Here is a 6,254-nt window from a genome sequence, read left to right on the forward strand (position 1 = left end):
AATTGTTTAAAGCCAGACAATGTAGTTGCTGTTGCCAGTTTTTAGTCAAAAATTTAGCTGATTGTGCTCCATTTTATCATTTTTATACTTATTTATGCAATGCTTTTGACACAAAATAAATAAATGGGTTAATGGCTAAGAGGGATTCAAACCTTCATCTTAAGTGTCATAGTCCAATTCAAAACCACTATACTATGCCAGTTCTATAGATTAATTGCTGTATGTAAACAACTGACTGACTTCAGAATGTGTTATCAGATATATTTCAGAACCACTGATCTACCCCTCCTTATGAAGTTATCAATTTCACAGGATAAATGGGGCTTGTCCTGTTTGCATAAGTGTCAGTAATAGTGTCTTCTATGGAATTATAAATCCAAATTATTGAGAATTTCAATGCCATGGTGATAACATGTAACCGAAATGGAAAAAAATATGCTGAAATCTATGCACACTTAATTTGGGACACAAGTGCCTCATGGCTACCTTTTGCATCTTTTCCAATTTTTAAAAATTCTCCTTTATCTATTGGCAGTCGCTTTTGAAGAAAATGAAGGAGTAATATTCTGTCAGGAGTGTACATACTTCATGTGCCATTTCTGAGGAACACTTCACTCAAGGTGTTCTTATGGACTATGTATTTCTAATTTTAATAAGCCTCTTTTCATTGTTGTCAATTTGGAGATCAGGGGGGAGTATTCCCTCACCCTCAGGAGTGTACATACTACAGGTGTCATTTCTGAGAAGGACCAGATTGAAAGAAATGACTGAAATGGAAACAAATGGAATTAACTTCTGAGTAAACATATATTAAAGTGAGGCTTTAAACAACGTTTTAGGAAAGTCTGCAGCAAAGCAAACTTTGCCTTAAAAAGGACAGTTAATATCCTGGAATGTCCAAGGGTTAAGAGAAAGTGGGTTGCTGTGAGTTTTCCAGGCTGTATGGCCATGTTCCAGAAGCATTCTCTCCTGATGTTTCACCAACATCTATAGCAGAGATCCTCAGAGGTTGTGAGGTTTGTTGGAAACTAGGCAAGTGGCGCTTTTATGTGTGGAATAATGTCTAGGGTGGGAGAAAGAACTCTTGTCTGTTGGAGACAAGTCTGAATGTTGTAATTAATCACCTTGATTTGCACTGAAAAAGACTTGCAGCGTCAAGGCCTGGCTGATTCCTGCCTAGGGGAATCCTTTGTTGGGAGGTGTTAGCTGGCCCTGATCATTTCATATCTGGAATTCCCATTTTCAGAATGTTATGATTTTAGAGCTTTTTAATACTGGTAGCCAGATATTGTTCATTTTGATGGTTTCTTCCTTTCTATTGAAATTGTCCACGTGCTTGTGGACTTCAATAGCTTCTCTGTGTAGTACAGAAAGGAGGAAACCATGAAAACCAGAACTCTGAAAACAGGAGAATTTCAGACACGAAACAGTCATGGCCAGCTAACACCTCCCAACAAAGGATTCCCTCAGGCAGGAATCAACCAGGCTTTGAAGCTGCAATGTTTTTCAATGCTAATCAAGGTGGCCAATTGCAATATTCACACTTGCCTCCAACAGACAAGAGTTCTTTCTCCCACCCTGGACCTTCTACAGATCTATAAACCTCCCCTGCCTAGTTTCTGATATACTTCACAACCTCTTAAGATGCCTTCCATAGATGTGAGCGAAACGCCAGGAGAGAATGCTTCTGGAACATGGCCATAAAGCCAGGAAAATTCACAGCGACCCAATTATTGCCTTGTTAACTGTTTAACATCTTCTCAAGCCTCTTTTCACATTATTTGCAAGATGAATTTGTCTCCTGACCTCAAAGGAAGATAAAACTCAAATCCTGGAAACCTGATAGTCCTGAAAATACATACATAACACTCCAATGTTCCTCTACAAACTCCAACACTTCCCCCAGGCTTTGCTTCTCCCCTTTGCTGAAATTTTTTTCTATTGTTGGATCCCACCGCCTTTTCCCACTAGGCTTGCCTCCTTGTCCCCTATCCCTTTAGGGGCATTCCTTGCTCCCTTCCTTCTTTCCCGCGCCCTCCAATTCTGTGAACAAGACGCCACGCGCCTCTCTCTCCGGAATGTGCCTCGCGGGAGCTTTTTTTTTTTTTTTAATTAAGTGCACCTGCCGCCTCTTGCTCCAGCTCACCTGCCTCCAAACTATGGGAAACAAACAACTCCCTCCCTCCCAGCCCCGTCTGCTTTCCCGCTCTCTCTTGCCCTAGCACTAGCTTACCGGCTAGTGGCAGAGAACCAATCAGAAGGCTGGAACCGTCAGCCGGCAGCCAATAGGAAAGCACCGGAGTCCAGCGAGCGATTCTGCAGGAGGCGTGGCCGTGGGACTGGCAACAAAAAAAGCGGGAAAGGGAAAAAAAAGGACGCAGAGAAAGTTGGATACATCTACGCTGTAGAATTAATGCGGTTTTGACACCCTTTAACTGCCATGGCTCCATGCTATGGAATCCTAGAGTTTGTATGTTTATTCTTCTCTGCCAAAGAGGGCTCGTGACTCACCAGTTTCCAACTCGGAGGATTCCATATCCATGGCAATTAATGAGTGTCAAAGTGCATTAATGTGTTGTCGAAGGCTTTCATGGCCGGAATCACGTTGCTGTGAATTTTCCGGGCTGTATAGCTATGTTCCAGAAGCATTCTCTCCTGACATTTCGCCTCCATCTATGGCAGGCATCCTCAGAGGTTGTGAGGTCTGTTGGAAACTAGGCAAGTGGGGTTTATATATCTGTGAAATAATCACGGTGAGAGAAAGAACTCTTTTCTGTTGGAGGCAAGTGTGAATGTTGCAATTGGCCCGCTTGATTCACGTTCAATGGCCTGGCAGCTTCAAAGCCTTGCTGAAATTGTGGATAATTTCAACAGGAAGGAGAAAACCATGAAAATGAACAAAATATGGCTACCAGTATTTTAAAAACTCTAAAATCAGGACAGTAAATAAATAACAACACTCAGAAAACAGGGGAATTCAAAACAAGAAACAATTAGGGCTAGCTAACACCTCCCAACAAAGGATCCCACAGGCAGGAAGCAGCTAGGCTTTGAACCTGCAAGGTCATTCAGACAAGAGTTCTCTCCCACTCCAAACATTCCAGAGATATATAAACCCCACTTTCCTTGTTTCCATCAGACCCCTCAACCTCTGACCATGCCTGCATAGATGTGGGCAAAACGTCAGCAGAGAATGATTCTGAAACATGGCCATACAGCCCGGAAAATTTACAGCAACCCAGATGCAGGGAAAGGTGGTTACATCTATGTTGTAGAATTAATGTCATTTTGACACCCTTTTAGCTGCCATGGCTCCATGCTATTGAATCCAGGGGTTTGTATTTTTATCCTTCTCTGCCAAAGAGGGCTGGGGACTCACCAGTTTCCAACTCCCAGGATTCTATAGCGATTGCAATTTAATGTAGTGTCAAAGTGCATTAATTCTACAATGTAGATGCAACAGAAGAACAAAGTGAGGGTGGTGCTGAGTTTCTGAAGAGGAACAGCGCATAGACTTCCACCCCAAACCATGCCACATGGGCAAAATACCACAAAATTAACAAAATTATGGCTGGATCAACACTCCTATATTTGACGGCCCTTCCAAGCAGGCCCTATATCCCAGGATCTGATCCCAGGTTTTCTGTTTTAAATTTGATTATATGAGCCATATGCAAAATAATCTGGGGTAAACAAAAAACCTGAGATCAGATCCTGGGATAAAGGGCCTGTCTGGAAGGGCTTTCGGATTATCTGGCAGCGTACTCATATCCAATTCAAAGCAGATAATCTGGGATCAGATCCTGGGATATAAAGCAGTTTATATCCATCCTATGGCCCTTTCTCCATTGCCATATAATCCTGATTATAAAGCAGATAATCCACATCTGTTTTGAACTGGATTATCTGAGTCTATGCTGCCATATAATACAGTTTAAAGCAGATAATCTGGATTGTATTTAGCAGTGTAGAAGGGGTCTTAGATAACTTTAAGACAAGGGTGGGAATTTCAAATGTTCCAGTACTACAAATCCCAGCTGTCAAGCCCAGAGTAGTCCATAGTCAGGGCCAAATAATTCTCAGGCCCCTTCTACACTGCCCTATATCCTAGTCTCAGATCCCAGAGTATCTGTTTATTCCAGATTATCTTGTAGTGGAGACACATATAATCCAGTTTAAAGCAGATAATCTGGGATCAGATCCAGGGAGACAGGCCAATGTAGCAGGGGCTTCACCCCTGTTTTAAGATCTGAAAGGAATTCTGATTTATGTTCTGCAAATAAGCTGATCCTTGGCTGTTGAACCAAACTGGACAGCCTGGGAGTTGTAGTTTTACAAGGTCTTTAGCCTTCTCTGGCAAATATTGTATTTCATCAATTCTAAACTGTCATCAATTCTAAGGGCCCTTCCACACAGCCATATAACCCAGAATATCAAGGCAGATAATCCACAATATCTGCTTTGAACTAGGTCATCTGAATCCACACTGCCATTTAAGATCATCTGGAGAGGCCCTGCTCTTGGTTCCACCTTCTTTGCAGTGCGATTGGCAGAGATGAGAGACAGAGCCTTCTCGGTCGTGGCCCCTCGGCTATGGAACTCCCTCCCCAGAGAGATTAGATCAGCTCCCTCCTTCCTGACCTTCCGCAAAAAAGTGAAGACGTGGCTCTTTGACCAAGCCTTCGTAAATCTAATGCGATAATTAGATACAAAAGATGTGTAACTGACTTACGGAATGGCCCCAGTCTACGCCTATGGATCACGTGATTTAACATGCTGTATGGATTCAATTGCTTTTAATTGTTTTAATGGTGTGGTTGTTTATATTATACTATGTTTTTAAAGGTATTGCCTATGTTGTGAAGCCACCTTGAGTCCCCTCCGGGGTTGAGCCGTAAGTAAGTAAGTAAGTAAGTAAATAAATCCCAGTTCAAAGCAGATAATGTGAAATTTTATGTAGCTATGTGAAGGAGCCCCAGTGGCGAAGTATGTTAAAGCACTGAGCTGCTGAACTTGCAGACTGAAAGGTCCCAGGTTCAAATCCCCGGAGCGGAGTGAGCACCCGCTGTTAGTTCCAGCTTCTGCCAACCTAGCAGTTCGAAAACATGCCAATGTGAGTAGATCAATAGGTACCGCTCGGGCGGAAAGGTAACAGCGCTCCGTGCAGTCATGCCGGCCACATGACCTTGGAGGTGTCTACGGACAACGCCGGCTCTTCGGTTTAGAAATGGAGATGAGCACCAACCCCCAGAGTCAGACATAACTGGACTTAACGTCAGTTAACTTTACTATGTGAAAGGGGCCTAAGATGCAAACTAATTTCAGGACTAACCTGTTTTCCAAGATGTTTATATGGAGGAAAAGTATGTTTTAGAGGCCCCTTCTACACTGCTGCATAATCCAGATTATCAAATCAAATAATCCACATTACTGTATTTGCTTTGAACTGGATTATATGAATCTATACTGCCATATAATCCAGTTCAAATCAGATAATCTGGGTGTTATATGGCAGTGTAGAAGGGGCTTTAGGAGCCATAAAATATACTACTGTTGATGCCTTACCAAATGAGAACTCCCAGGATTCCATAGCATTGAGCCATGCCAGTTAAAGTGGTATCAAACTGCATTAATTCTACAATGTGGACACACCCATAGGGATCTTTGAGGAATAGGGATGTGATCTGACATCAGTTCTACAATGTGGACGCATCCATAGAGAACCTTTAGGAATAGGGATGTGGTGTGACATCTGACCATGCAAAACAGCACAGGAACAGAACCACAACATCCTCTGACTATTTATTGTTGGATTTATATCCTGCTTTCCAGAATGGGTTTCAAAAGTTGGATAAAAAAAATCAAAGGGTTGTTATGAGTTTTCTGGGCTGTATGGCCATGTTCCTGAAGCATTCTCTCCTGACGTTTCGCACACATCTGTGGCAGGCATCTTCAGAGGTTGTGAGGCATATTGGAATAACTGCCAACCTAGCAGTTCGAAAGCATGCCAATGTGAGTAGATCAATAGGTACCGATCCGGCGGGAAGGTAACGGCGCTCCATGCAGTCATGCCGGCCACATGACCTTGAAGGTGTCTACGGACAACGCCGGCTCTTCGGCTTAGAAATTGAGATGAGCACCAACCCCCAGAGTCGGACAAGACTAGACTTAAAGTCAGAGGAAACCTTTACCTTTAAGCAAGCAAGGTTTATATATCTGTGGAAGATCCAGAGTGGGAGAAAGAACTCTTTTTC

The 6,254-nt window shown here is 42.8% G+C and overlaps 1 protein-coding gene across 4 annotated transcripts in view; it reads right to left on the reverse strand.

The window, feature by feature from the left end:
- Nucleotides 1–2,194, reverse strand: part of stra8 (stimulated by retinoic acid 8) — a 33,512-nt gene extending 31,318 nt beyond the window's left edge. For 2 of the 4 annotated variants that reach the window (XM_062982852.1, XM_062982855.1), the window contains exon 1: nucleotides 1,978–2,140. The gene's annotated coding sequence lies outside the window, so the exon portion shown is untranslated. The other 2 variants (XM_016993730.2, XM_062982853.1) reach the window with 2 other exon arrangements.
- Nucleotides 2,195–6,254: the final 4,060 nt, after the last annotated feature.

This window comes from Anolis carolinensis, chromosome 5 (genome assembly GCF_035594765.1).
Source record: "Anolis carolinensis isolate JA03-04 chromosome 5, rAnoCar3.1.pri, whole genome shotgun sequence".
NCBI classification, from domain to species: Eukaryota; Metazoa; Chordata; class Lepidosauria; order Squamata; family Dactyloidae; genus Anolis; species Anolis carolinensis.